The 15,034-nt window shown below is 41.7% G+C and overlaps 1 protein-coding gene across 2 annotated transcripts in view; it reads right to left on the bottom strand.

Moving 5' to 3' along the window:
* Positions 1–5,865, bottom strand: part of HS3ST5 (heparan sulfate-glucosamine 3-sulfotransferase 5) — a 193,045-nt gene extending 187,180 nt beyond the window's left edge. The window contains exon 1 of one of the 2 annotated variants that reach the window (XM_053974627.1): positions 5,784–5,865. The gene's annotated coding sequence lies outside the window, so the exon portion shown is untranslated. Of the gene's footprint in view, positions 1–5,487; positions 5,544–5,783 lie in introns of those variants that run through there. The other variant, XM_053974626.1, reaches the window with a different exon arrangement.
* Positions 5,866–15,034: the final 9,169 nt, after the last annotated feature.

Genomic DNA, 15,034 nt, shown 5'->3' with positions numbered 1-15,034 from the left:
GTATATCAACTCAGGTACCTTAAAAATCCTTTGTTTGGGGATATTCAACAGTTTACCATGGAGACATTCCTTCAATTTGTCTCCTTGAAAAATGTCTGACTCTAACAGAATTGGCTATTAAAGTCTACCTTGTGCAGTGTTAGTCCATTATTATATGTAAAGTTCACTTTGCAGTAGTCCTTCATTATAAACATCATCATTCACATCTTTTCTACAAAAGTTCATTTTGACTAGAAATATGAAAGAGTACAGCTGTGCAACCCATTTTAAAACAGTTAATTGCTTCCAGTACTTCTAAAGTATATAAAACATTAAAAGAAAAAGTAGCAATATTTAAAGATTTTCCCCTGAAAGTTAAATTTAAAGTTGTCTGGTGCTGACAAAATTTTATAACCAGAGATTTACATGTTTGAATAAACTTGGGAAAATTATTACCTTTCATGGTCATTGATCACAAAAGCATCTTTGTTCAACAAAATGTGATTAGGTCCCCTTGAGGTCAGCACATGCTTAAGACTAATATTTATTTAAGGGTTTTGCTGATGTGAATCTTTCTGCAATTACCATTTCATCTGATTGTGTTAACAATGCAAAGTAATGCTTGTTTGTTCAGGAAAAAAAATTGTGCTTACAGACGTGTAATACTTGAGAGAGAGAGAGAGAGAGAGAGAGAGAATGAGAGAGAGAGAGAGAGAGAAAGGAAGTATATAACAGAGTATTTATGCAACAGGATAGAAGTACTGTTAAGTGCTATTGCTTTGTTGGGCAAACCAAGAGCATAAATAACAGAGAAAAACACAGTCCTGGTAGTAAGTGATGTCTGGCCATTTGCCTTAAAAGATTGAAATTTCTGTTCTTGATTTTATTATTTTTTTTTTTAATTTCCATGCATTTGTGCTCTGCACCCAAACCTAACTCAGCTAGTATATCCATCTTTTTATTTCATTTAGCCAGTAGCATATCATTTCAGTCTGCATGCTTTTCTAAGTAAGATCATTTTATCAAGGAAATGCCCTGGTTGTCATAAGAGAAAATTGAAAACACACACACAAATACACACACGCGTGAAAGCAAAGCACTGCTGAGATTAGACATAGTCCAGTGATTGATATTTTAAGTTGCACATGATACTCTTTCCTTGTTCTGTTGCACTGCATTTAGATATTGTATGGCTTTCCAGACATGCTATGCATAATTTTACATACCATCTGCTTTACATGCCAGGTTCCATATGTACAATGTATAACCTAAAACCAATATTTTGAATGATTTGAGCTACAGTGGAGGCTTTTGTTCTTAAATTGTTGAATAGAAGAATACAGGCCTAAATAAATCATCTGATGAATGTGTTCTGAGTCTAACAAACAATAAAATTTATCTTGAAAATGTTCTTAAAGTTGTAGTAATGACAAAATTTAGGTGACTTTGAAGAATCCCAGTAATGTTGCTTCTTAGATTCAAATACCAAGAGACCTGTAAATGCTTGCTACCATTCACTTAATAACCATAGCAATACAAGGGCATAAACATGTTTCAGAGTCAGGCAAGGGACAGTAAAAATAATCTTGAAATATTCATCTGAATAAAGATGAACAGCATTTACTCCTCAAAACATGATGAGATTTATATAGCTGCTAAAAGTGAGCAATGGTTATTCAGAATCATGTTCTGGAGTTTCCTGGTACTTCATTATATGGCTTCATTCAACTCTGCCTACTCAGATCTTATAGTCTTTAGTTACAGGTAAGCCTGAAATACCTAAATTTCTGTTTTGGAGATGCTGTCCACGGGATCTGTCTGAATGTCCATATACATCTTTGAAGAAGAAGTACTGGAACATCAAAATTAAAAAAAAAAAAAAACACATAGAATTCCAAACAACGGCTCTCAGACAAACCCAAAGATTTATTCAAATACTATCTTAGTTTTTAGAACTGCTGACAGAAAGAAGAGCATTGCTTTGGATCTTAAAAAAAGCACCATCATCACACCCTGCCATACCCCTCAATAAAAAAAATCCAAACCTCTTAATATTGAAGTAATTACCATATTTTTCACATCTGACTTGAAATAGAAGTATTGTCAACAAAAATAGGCTGTAGCATTACAACATGTTAGCAAACAGCAGATATAGTGGAGAATAGAGGAAGCAACAAAGTAGCTCAAATAAAATTTTACTCCCTGTAAAGTACCATAAAATATGTACCCTCAACTTCCATATATGGCACATGATAAAAGAAGCTTTAGAAGTCACAGGAAAATTAGGAAGAATCCTGCAATATGACATTTTAAGAATGAGGCGTCTGTCTTGCCTATGGATTTGCAAGGAGAGAAGAGATAATCAGTGAAGCATTTGTCCATTTTGCAGTTTTTTTTTTCCCGCTGTAACATGAACATCTTAATCTTTTCACAGTTAAGTATTAGTGACACATTCAGTTCACTTCAATGACAATTCTACCAAGTGCCTGCAAAAAAGCTGCACAAGAGATGCAGCACTTCAAACTTTGCTTTTATATTTGCCTATTACCACAAAGTTGTACTTAAAAGGGAAACATCATTATTGGACCATTAATGAGAAAGGTTTTTTCTTCTTGTATTGTGTTTTGTTAGTGGTGGAGGCTACAGGGGTGCCTTCTGTGAGAAGCTGCCAGAAGCTTCCCCTGTGTCCCACAGAGCTGACGCCAGCCAGCTCCAAGACAGACCTGCTGCTGACCAAGGCTGAGCACCAGCAGCAATGGTGGCAGCACCTCTGGGATAACAGATTTAAGAAGGGAGAAAAAAGACTCTGAGCAACAGAAATTGCAGCCAGAGAGAGGAGTGAGCAATTGAAACTGCATTCACAGAGAGGATTGAGAACATGTGAAAGCAATAGTTCTTGCAGACACCAAGGTCAGTGAAGACGGAGTGGGAGGAGGTGCTCCAGGTGCCAGAGCAGAGATTCCCCTGCAGCCCCTGGTGCAGACCTTGGTGAGGCAACTGTGCCCCTTCAGCCCATGGAGGTTCATGGTATAGCAGAGATCCACCTGTAGCCCCTGGAGGAGCCTGTGCCAGAGCAGGTGGATGCTCAGAGGAGGCTGTCACCCCTTGGGAAGCTCATGCTGGAGCAGGCTTCTGACAGGACCTGTGGCCTTGTGGAGGGAAGACTCCACACTGGAGTAGTGTCCCTCTTTGGGGGACCAACACCAGAACAATCTGCACCTGAAGGACCGCACCTTGTGGAAGGGCCCCAGACTGGAACAGCTCATGAAGAACTACAGCCCATGGGAGACTTGTTGGAAAAGTCCATGGTGGACCATATCCCATGGGATGAACACCACACCAAAGCAGGGGAAGAGTGTGAAGAGTCCTCCTCCTGAGAAGGAAGCAGCAGCAGAGACAACAGGTGATGAACTGACCACAACCCTCATTCCCTGTTTCCCAGAACCACTGGCAGGGAGGAGGTAGATAATTAGGGTGTCAAGTCAAGCCTGGGAAGAAGAATGGAGGGGAAGAAGGTTGAGAGAGGAAGGGTGGATGTTTAAGATTTAGCTTTTATTTCTTGTTTTCTGGTAATAAATTAAAAAATTTCCCCAAGATGTGTCTGTTTTGTATGTGACAGTAACTGCTGAATGATTCCCCTGTCCTTATCTCAACCCATGAGCTTTTTGTTGCATTTTCTCTTCCCTGTTTAGCTGAGGTAACAGTGATAACACAGTTTTGGTGAGTTCCTGGCATCCAGCCAGTGCCACCCCAACACCCTTTCAATATAATAGTCACATTGTTCATGAGCATGGGCGTGTTTGTTATACTTGATAAATTTTTGACCAAATTCAGCACATAGGGGTTCTTGGGGGTCCCTTCAACACTCAGATTTGGAAAAAAACCTGAAAATCACACTTTCCTTTTTAAGACATTCCAAGCAGTTGAGAGTGGTTAGTCAGGTCACAGGAATAAGTCTAGCTTTTGCCATTTGAATATCAATATTTGTATTTGGTGCTTCATGATATATCTGACTGCTCTCAATCTAAATACTGCACTGAACAGAGGACATTCTGTGAACTAGAACTTCCATTTGCTAATGGAATTTTTTTTGCATAAAATCTTCTTTGTAATCCATATGAATATGGGCATTTTAATTATTAATCAGAAGCATTCTTTCTTATTTGTATCTGTGCTGTGAAAGAGTTGGATAAAATGGGATAAAAAATTAATGTACATTTAGATTTTTCTCCTCTCTAGAGGGAGGGTGTTCATGAGTTAAATGCTTATGCAACACCTTTCCTTACAAACTGTACTGTAGTTCTCTTGTTACTTCTCTATTGAGCCTTCCTGGGCCCAATCCACAGGCCATTGAAGTCAATGAGAGCCCATCTAATTGTCTCCAACTGCTTCCAACTTTTTAGTGAGAAAAAAAAAGATATACTGGAAAAAGTATCAGTTACTAAGAATTATGTTATAATGTCTATAGTTAAAAAAAAATGGGACTCAGGCCACTTGATTTCCAACATATCAAGAAATCATTCCAGTATTCTTCAATGTAAAATGGCAATGAAAATCTAGAAGACAATCCTGAGACTGCTAAAACTCTTTGGTTAGAGAGCTAGCTGCTAAGAGGAAGTTTCTTTTATACATCTCTTTTGCTTTGCCATCTCTCCATCTTCTGCCCAATCCCTTTCATTCCATATTGACCATAATTGCCTGCCTCTGAAGTCAATTGGGAGTTTTGCCATTGACTTCAATGGCAGAGTTATCATACCCAGGATGCAAAACACAGTGAGAAGAGATCATTGCCAAAGTACACACAGTAGAAGTAAGAAAAAAGATTCCAATTATTTACATAAGTCCACTTAAAAATCGCCAGCAATTGTGAGCTTTCATATATGTTTCCCACAAATCGCACCAGGCAGTCTAGGAGAACAAAAAGCCCCTTGCACGGTGTTCTTAGCATTTGGTAGCCGGAGCTGAGCCCCTGCCTGAGCGGAGTTAGCCGTGCGCAAACCCGAGCTGAGGGAGACACCCGCTAATTGATAGCAAACATTTTACAAACATTACGCTTCCCTAAGGGACAAGCGTTTTCGCACCGGAGCCCTCTGCAGCGTAGGAGGACAGAGCGTGCAGGACGGGGAGCGGACAGGGGAGCCGCGGGCACCCTCTCGCTGCGGAGCCGGGGCACCGGCCGGGGCTCCACTCTGCTCCCCCAGTGCGCAGCACCTGGGTGCTCCTCTCCGCAGGTGAGGCGCCCGGCGGAGCTCCGTCCCAGTGTCCGATCGGTGGCACCGCGGCGCCCGAAACACCGGACCGCGCTGGCGGCCCAGAGACGTGGCCAAAACCGAGGAGTAGCAGCGGGCAGTATCCGGGGCGTACGGCGGACAACGTGCCCTCCGTGGCCCGGTCCCAGCACGGTGCGGAGCAGAGCTGCCAAGGAGGGAGCCCCAAGCGCGGCAGGGCACCCTCCACACCTTACCCGCCCCCGAGGGACCCCGGCGAGGCGCGGAGCCCCGTACTCACCGCGGTGCTGCAGGCAGCAACCCGCAGCGCAGGCGAAGCGCCCCCGCCCCGGCCGGTGCCCGCTGCGGTGCACAGACCCCGTCCCTCGGCGCCCACATCCAAGCCCCGGTCGCTCAGCTAAAAGTCCTTCTGAGGAGCACACGCCGAGCCCCGTCGCCTCCTTCCTCGGATCGCTGTCACCTCCCCTCCCCTCGCCCCCCCGCCCTGCGCCCCCCCGGCGGGCGGCAGCAGTATCAGCAGTCCCTAACCCCTCACATCACGCACCGGCAGAGGTGCCGGTCCTCGTCGCTACTTACCGGGCATCCTTCAGAGCAGCGGGCGGGCGGGAGCGAGGGAGGAGGAGGAAAGAGGGAGGGAGGGATTGAAGGAGGGAGGGAGGGAGGGGGCTCCAGGCGGGCTGAGCGACGCTGCGCTGTGCTGTTCGGCAGCCTTGGCAGCTCGGCAGAGTCAGTGAGTGAGTGCCTTCGTGCGTGACGGCGTGTGCGTGTGTGCGCGATGCTGGACACAAGCGAAGGGAGACTCAGGAGCGGAAGGGCGGCGGGAAGCGGCGGGGGAGATCAGGGGGCGCAGTCCGCGCATGGCGGTGGCACCAGGTGCGGCCCAGCGCGCCCCCGGCCCCGCGGCCCCCAGTGCCCCGCAGCCGGGGCGGGAGCTGCCGGGGAACGGCTTGGGGGAGGCGCGCATCCTCCCCGCTGCCACACGCACCGCCGGGTGAATGGGGGGAGCGGGGGAAGGGATAAAAAAAAAAAAAAAGGGCAATAAAAAAAGCCCAAACAGTAGGGAAAAAAAAAAAAAAAAAAAAGAAAACTCTGTCTCTACTTCCCGGCCGAGGTTTGAGCCCCCCGCCCTAGAGCTGCGGTCCCGCGGCAGCGGCGCGCTCCTGCCGCGCCGAGAGCCGTCACCGCCCGCGGCGCAGCACGGCAGAAGCTGCCGCTGCCGGTAGCGCCCAGCTGAGAGCCGGAGCCGCTCCCCGCGCACGAAGGAGCCTCCCTCTTTCCCTCCCTCCCTCCTTCCCACCCTTTTTCCTCTCCTTCCTTCCCTCCCTCTCTCCCAGTCCGCTAAGGCGGGCAACGCGGCCAGGTGCTGTCGGCTCGCCCTGCGGCCGAGCGAAGAGCCGGGCAGGGCCCTCCGCCGGCGCTGGCTCCTCCGCGGGAAGCGGCCGGGCTCCGGCAGGCATTGGGGTGGCGCTGGGAGGCTGCTGCCGCCGGGACGCGGTTGGAGGGGGAGAAGCGAGGGGCGCAGAGGGGAAGTCGGCTGCCCCCAAGAGCTGCCGGCGGGGCCCAGAAGCGACGGCGGATGAATGAAGCAGCAGCGGTGAGGGCCCGCCTCTGCTGGGCAGCGGTGCGCTGCCCCAACGCATCCCTGCAAACGCCGCTCCCTCGCTCGGCTGCTCACCTCCCGCCCGAGCGGAGTGACCCGCTGGAGAGGACCGAGGACGGTGCATCATAACTGCTGGATGTTTTGGGAGAGGAGGGGGGAGCAGGCGGAGAAGGGAGGGAGAGCATGATTAGAGGAATCAAATGGAAGGGAGCGGAGGGAGAGCAACACGCACACTAAAAAAAGCCTGTTCTTGGGAGAGAAATCAAAAATAGCCACAACAGCATTGAAAGTTGCTCGCTTAGTGATTTGCATTATAACGCTGCCGCTGCTACCTGGCTCCTCCAACAGTGTGCCCAAGGAATATGCAAGATGGGAGAGGGGGAGCTATATACTTTTTCTGTGATCTCTCTTTCTTTAAAGAAAAAAAAAAAAAAAAAAAAACAAAGCAGAACCCAATCAATCACACCCCGCACACCCCACTCCTTTGATGGAGAGGTGGCTGCAGGTGGTGGTTTCAGAGCTCCAAAAGGAGTTTCCTGGAGAAAGAGGTGTGTGTAGAGGACCCATGAGAGTGCTCCTCTGGGATTTTGGGCCCTCGAGTTTGGCAGCCTGGGGAGAGGGGGGGAGCCGGCGCTGATGCCCGGCCGGAGAGATGCGAGGGTGTGCTCAGCGGCTGCTAACGGGGGCAGCGCCCTATCCTGGGGCACAGGGCGGCGGGGAACGCGGGAGGCCCCCGCCTGCTTCCCCTCGCTCCTCCTGCCGTGCCATTCGAGATCAGTGATAAGTGGCTCTGTTTTTGGGAGCAAAATAAAAAATAAAATAAAATACAATAAAATTAAATTAAATTACTGGATAAAATCTTTATTTATCAACAGTTCATTCCCTGACTTAAAAAATAGCACCAAATCTTAACCCAGATTATGCGGTTAAATGTATGGAGCTGGAGGCAGCATGGCTGTTTGCCAGACTTATGATCCATTAACCTCTTTAGCTCATTGTTGGCAGGCAACAATAGCACAGGAATAAATTCTTGCATTTTAAAGAAAAGCCATTTTCTTTCCATAGTAAACTCTCTTCTCCTATGCTGCAATTAAAAATAGAGTAGCAACAATAAAAATTATAAGAATGAAATAATACTGTGAGTTTTTAGCTACTTTGTGTCCATTTTAGGGGCAAAAACATCGTACTATGCTTAAGGCAATATGTATAAAGGTGGACAGAGGCATATTAAAAATTCTTATTTTATAAGAAGGATTTTGGATAATTTTACGTTCTCCACTTGGTTAAATATTACTTAGACTGTCTAGAATTCAAAGTTTTAGTTCCAGTTCTCTTTACAGACAGAAACCAAGCAAAACCCTTTATAATCAAAATAAAAGCATGAAAAGAGGATATATAGGGCCTTTTTCTCCCTTTCATGTGTTGTAAATATATATACACATATATGCCCTTTAATCAAAAACGTTCTGTGTGAAGCTATATATTCATACATAAATGTTTGTGCATGTAGACATGCTTTATAAATAACGTATTTCAAAATCATTGAAAAATTAGAATAAAAAGAGACAAAGCTAAAAACATAGCTCTCAACATCCTGCTGAGTGCTATAAAAAAGTGCTACCACTTGGAGGGAAAGTCATAGAATCACTGATACAGAAAGAATATGACAGTTATACCTTGCACCTTATTTTTCAGACAAACAATTTAGGTAGTAGAAATACATCTGTGGGAAGAAAAAAGAAGTATATAATGTTTTCTGTGCTTCTCTTTTTTTGTGTAGGACATTAGGCTGTGGTCCTAACAGCCAAAATATCTGTTTTGGAAAGTCTACGTTCAGAGAGGTTGAATCTGTCACTGCTATATCAAACTATGTCTCTGGGAGTGGAGGATAGATAGCATATGCAAAAGGGATGACTGATTGTGTGAGGACCTGGGGAAAAAGAATGGGAAATGTGGTGGGAATGGGGAGAAGGGTTAGCTGGGTGGCTAGTCCAGTGAATTCAAGAAGCTTGTATGTTACAGAGGTAGCTGGGCCTGTAACAAATGCAATCTCGTGTGGAGCAGGTAGCAGGAAAGAAGACCTTTATTCCTTTTGCCATGGTCAGGCTGTGCTGCAAAACACATCCTACTGTTCATTAGAAATGCAGAGTGTAAGATAACACCTACATCTTCTCAAGACCTCGTCACATTGTTTCTAAATCCTCTGTGGTTTAGGAAAAGTCCTCTCAAATACACCAAACGTGAGATTCTGGGAAATGATAAAGGATCTAAATTCATAGGACTCACCTTCCTGAGGAAAGTTTTAGTGGTGTATTTTTTGTCACCTTAACAAGCTCCACAGACATAGTCAGCTGGCACCATTCTATCCTAGCCCAAGGAGAGAAAGATCCAAGGCTTTTTATTTAATTCACGTAGTCTTGATCCCATTTTCATTAAGATCAGTAAGAAAAAAATAACTGCTACATTAGCATAAAATTTTGAGTGTGTGAGACTTCCTGGCTTCAAGAGCAGATGTTAGGAATGGGAAAGAAATGGAAATCTACACCATAGTGTCAAATTTAGGCTATATTTCCACCTGTTGAAGCAAGAGTAGTCATAAATAGCCCAAAAATTAATGAATGATTATTGCTACTGTGGATAATATGTAAAATGATTGAAAGCAGGTATATTCGAGCTGTTTGCTTTTTTTCTCTGTTGTCTTCACTAAATCCAGTATTTTCTCCTTACTTAAGAGCCATCTACTGTAGCAGGGGAGAGCTGTAAGGTATCAAACACACTGGTACACCTTTTCATATGTTGTGTAGGATAATCACATCGGCATTAGCTGATGTAAACCTGTGAAGTTTCTGTCTCTCCAAAATTCCCAACTTTCATGTGATATAAAAGTAGCAGGCATTCAGTAGCCAGTATTTTAAGGAAATAGAAATTTGAGACCTCTATTCTTTTAAAAAATTGTGTTTGTTTCTTTTGTATATTTTTCTACTATAAAGCCTATTATTTAACACCTTTATTGCATTCATTTTCAGTACTCTAACTTGAAGAAGTACGTACCATTTATTACAAACGGGCATGGGTAATAAATAACAAGCAAAACTTGTTCTCTGCAAAATCGGATAAAAATGGCAAGACTAAAATGCCCAGCCTTTATTACACTTGCTGTATGGTTGCATTGGTTTGCAATCTCATTAACAGCTTGAAACCAAGGAGGTTCTGACACTCAAGAGGACTTTCTAAGACAGTTAAAATGTCAGAGAAAATGCAGATTGTTATAGGATGTCTACTATATATAACTCTATGGAACCAAGATTTTTAGTTTAAAATTAAAGTTTCTTTAATAGTTCTGGGAATTGCACTAGAGTGTTTCTTTACTTTTTAAACATCTGGTCTGTCATAAATGTATGTTTTATATAATTGTCTCCCAAATTTTAAAACTTGCATTCTGTTCTATGTGAAGTGTCTCATATGCCAACCCTTTTTTTTTTTTTTTTGGAAAAAAACCATGCTTTTCAATAACTTTTTAAAAACTTGAAGTTTTTAAGAATCTCATAAGAATTTGTAAACTTGTGCATTAAAATAATAGATTTCTTAAAATTTATAACCAATGTATGTCTATTAGGTTGGAATTTGCCTTCATAACCCATTAAAAACATGCTTCACTGAATCAGTAAATACTATATGTTTGAGCTGTCTGCATATTATTGACTTTTCTGGTTTCTGCAAAGCATTACATCAGAACTCCCTTCCCCCTTTGTTTTCATACCAGAAAAATCAATTCAAATCTTAGATGTACAAAGCAACAAAGGTAATCTAACCTTGATATATTTCAGAATTTATACAATCTCCTTCTTTATTTTGTTGAAGCTCTGCTTTGCAGGCTTATCTTCAGCACCTGAGAGTTTTGACAACTCTTTCTGAATATATAGGAAAACATACTGAAAAATAATAGTCTGAGAGGCAGCTTATTTAAAATCGTAGGGGAATGTGACTAGCATGTTAAGGAGAGACTTTCATTTTGGGGGAAAAAATTTCAAAGGTACTAGGCTTAGAATTAAATTCTGCCTTCAAATGTCCATGCATGATTCCCTTTAGGAAGAAAAAAAGATTATATGCAAAGACATAATATCAATTTTAATGGAAGATCTATGGATATGTGCAGAGCTATTTGGTCATTGGGCACCCATACTAGTCATCATTTTCACTGAGGTTTATGATGTTTTTTCTACTTTTTTCACTTAAAAACTAACATACAAGGCCTACTGACTCTTGTTTTCTATTCAGATAAGCATTGACAAAATAGCTGAGGTTTGCACATAGCAGGAATAATTCTCAACTATTTTACTGTTCAGTCCATGTTTCTTCCTGACACTTACTCTTCTTTCAGCTTACTATAAGTTTGCTAAGCTTCAGTGATTGAACCTGAAATTCTGACTGCTGAAGTTCTGTCTTAGGCTGCATGTTTTTAGCCTACCCAACCAAGATGGCTCAGCTATACCTCAGAACAAGATTGAGGAACAATATTTTCTTATATTTCTTGCTAATATATTCATTTTAAGGCCTACTTTTTTTAAGGAAATCTAGCACCTTCAGGTAACAGAGAAGAGACTTACAGTTGGCAGAATTTAGTTGAGGATGACTTGGTTTCTCTATGAAAATTCATTTACATTTTTCCAGTTCATGAACATTTGGAAGCTTAGTTGACACAGGTGAAATAGTAGTTTCTTAGGGTCATGAAATTAAATGCATATGTTTAAATGTTCTCCACCCAGATACATTCAGAAATGGCCTGAAATTTTCTCTTCCAATGTTGTTGCTCTTAACCAAGAGGGTCTGTTTTTCCTCTGCTCTTAATTTTGTTTAGAGCCCAAGATGCACTAGAAAAGTAGGTTGTTTCAGTGTTGCTGAAATGCAAGAAGTCTTCCCTGGATTTCTTGTGACTGGAAGCTGGAAAGGATGAAGTGACAGGGATTTCAATGGTAAAAAGTATGGGAGAAAGTTCTGAGACCTGTGAGGAAGTGCTAAGGAAGAGACTGAATTCAGATGACTACTAGGTGCAGAAAGGAAGCATAGGAAGAAAGAAGGGATCGGACTGTGTGGCAGTCAGATGGGAAAACTATGTGAGGAGCTTAAAATTTTGGATATGCTGACAAGGAAAAAGAAGAAATCAAAATACTGAAGACCATAGCTGGCTAAGTGAAAAGTCAGGTGGAAAAAAGCCAGTGAAGATGTGAAGATGTGAATGAAGTCACAGACGTGGGAGAGAGAGAGAGAACTGAAATAAGACATAAAAGCAGAAAAAGAGACAGAAAATTATGTAGTACTGGAGCATACTGCCATGCAGATCTTGGAAACGAACCAGCCACCTCAAACCTCAGCATTTCACTGTTATCAATAATTATCTGTGAAACCTGTTGGTAAAGTGTGCTCCTCACTCTCCTCCGGTGCATCTCCACACAAGAGGTGACCATCTGCTGCCATTGTTAGGCCTTACAGTAGCTCTACATGCAGAAATATACCCTGCAGGTCTAACTTCCCAATCTCGATGATGAATCTTGTTGGTATCAGGCCACTTTTTGAGATACTTGTGTTCATTCTTCTTTGAAGAATAGAAAAGACAGAGAAAATTGAAAAGAAGAGAAAGAGAAGAAGGAAAATGAAAGGGAAGAATGGAACCCCTTAATTCTTATTGCAGTAAAATGCTGCTGTCATGTATTAGACAACATGAGAGCTAAGATTGCCTTTACTAACTCTACTCAACTTCTTCCCTGTTTGTGGGTATACATTATAACGCAGTTTAAAATTGTGAAAATGTATACTGTTTCATCTTTCATCAACATTGGATGCCACTGCAGAAGATGAGTCCTGCTTAATGGCTAAGCAGGTGTATAATGCTTTATTTTATTTTCATTGGCTTTCAGGCAAATCAGACACTTTTAACCAATTTATTTAAACTCTATTGAGAAAACGTATTAATTGCCTTTTCAGAAGATTTTCTGTGAAACCAGTCTATATGACATTTGCATACCTCACAAAGTATTGACTTTACAGTGCTTCCACCATTCCAATTGCAGAGATGAAACTGAGACATAACCAATTAAAGAATGAGTATCCACCACTTTTCAGCATAAATGTAAATTATCTAGGAATATTAATTTTACTATTTGAAAGGTTACTGTGTGCTTGCTTCAGCTGAGAGGGCAGCACTTCTACAAATGAGGCACAGACTTTGAAGTAGGGCATTACAAACCAAAACATTAATAACTTTTGAGAAGTAGGTGACCAGCTAATTTTTGGTGAATTTTCTAGCTTATCACTAGAATTTTCTAGCACTGCAAAGGGCTAATATACTGCATTTCATGTCACAATTCAAATGGTTTAAGAATGCAACATTAATTGAAATGCATACTGAAACTTCTTTCACTGTATATGTGCTAGAAATAGTAATCGTAATAAAAGGCAGTGAGAATAAAAATGACAGCATTGTTATAAAACTCATCCCACTTTGTTCCTAGAGGTGATGATGAGAGGTCCTGCAGGAAAAAAAAAAAAAAAAATCACAATCTGTGTGCAAGCTACCCTGGAACCCACTTATGCTTTAGACTGAGGTCATAACTGAGTGTAGGTTCTTCAAACATAGTGAAACTCAAAATCCCAGAATAATCTGTTACTGAAAAGTTTGCTGAATATTTATTTTTGAGCCAAACTGAAAAAGTTTGTCTACTGTCGAGAAGTGCCTGTAAATTTTCCAGCTTTGAAATTGACAGCCTACTTCCCTTTTGGTGCTGTGATCTCTTTTTTTTTTTTTTTTTTTTTTGAACACTTAAGATATTGCACTTATAGGAGAAGAAAGGATCCAAGCAGAGCTAGAGGAGAGGGAAATTGCTGAGAATTGGTGGGGTCTGTAACCATTTCCTTCTCTTTTGACATTTTGTAACAAAATCAATTCCAGGATAACCTTTCCTGTTTTCTGGTTTGGAACAAGCATTGAAGAAAAAGTAAAATTGTCAATTTCTTTCTTTATTGTCCACAATAAGAAAATTCTCTTGCTAAATTATGTCTTCAGGGGATTTCAATGGGACATAAAATGTTACAGTTATTTTCATACCCATTTTTGAAGGAACCCGGAAACCAAATCCCTTTACCTTAACAAGTATTGATTGATATACAATAGGAAGGGGGGAGGGGTGTCAATTTCTTTGCTAAAACACACATGTGGGAACTTCTATTTGTAAAAATCACCCAGTGACTATTTCCTCTGAATTGATATCTTTTTGGTTAAGATCTTTTTGGCAAGGAATTGCTTTGCTAGATAAAAAAAAAACTATCTGATTAATCTGTAATCCAAAGCCATGTTAGTTAAGGTCAGGCTTCTGGAGAATAAAGTTGAAAGCCGTGGTTTTTTTAAACCATGTCTGTAGTGCACACCTTGGCACTCTCTCCTTGCTGATGTGTTTTCCTCCTTGAACTGTTGATCCACAACAAGCTTTGGACAATGGAAACAGCTGAATTTCTTTAACTCAGACCCTACGTTTTTGGGAAAAAACCCAGTAAATATATACAAGTATGTGTTGAATAACATATTTCAAGTACTGCCTGTAAGCATGACTGTTTACATTTACTGACATATTTAACAGATTCTTTTGGGAATAAATCTAAACACTTATAATCACATGCTTAGTAAATTTACATTGTAGCTGGCAAAACTAGAGAAAGATAAGTGGCAACTGTATTGCAAGTGACATCATATAAAGTGGTCAAAGTCCTTCTAGATTCTATATTTAGAAACTGATGTACAAATTAATTTTAATCTTTCAGGTCCAGCTTTGGTAATCTGAATTTTCCTTTTATTCAATCTTTTTATGAGACACACATGAATAAATACATGAGTTCAGTCTCAATATATTTAGGTATTATGGAACCATTTATTACACTTTGAGAGTGACTTAGGTGCACTGATGCACCTGAAATCTTGCTGGAAAGAGTGGAAGGGACATGTGCCATATATCTCATTTTCCCCCTTGCTCAAGCATATACCAAATAATCCCATTCATAAGAGGCTACAAATACCTCTTTCAAAAACTTTCTTTCTATGTAATATAACTGAAAAAAACTGTAAAATTTGCTTGGTGTAATGGCTAGAAGCTTTTTCAATTTCCTCTTCAGCACATTTATGTCCACCTAGAATGTTCTCTGTTTCAGTATTATGATTTAATGAGCTCTTTCTTCTTTA

This window comes from Vidua macroura, chromosome 3, assembly GCF_024509145.1.
Source record: "Vidua macroura isolate BioBank_ID:100142 chromosome 3, ASM2450914v1, whole genome shotgun sequence".
Lineage (NCBI taxonomy): Eukaryota > Metazoa > Chordata > Aves > Passeriformes > Viduidae > Vidua > Vidua macroura.
Note: the sequence above shows the minus strand (reverse complement) of the source record. Positions and strands in the feature narration are given on the sequence as shown.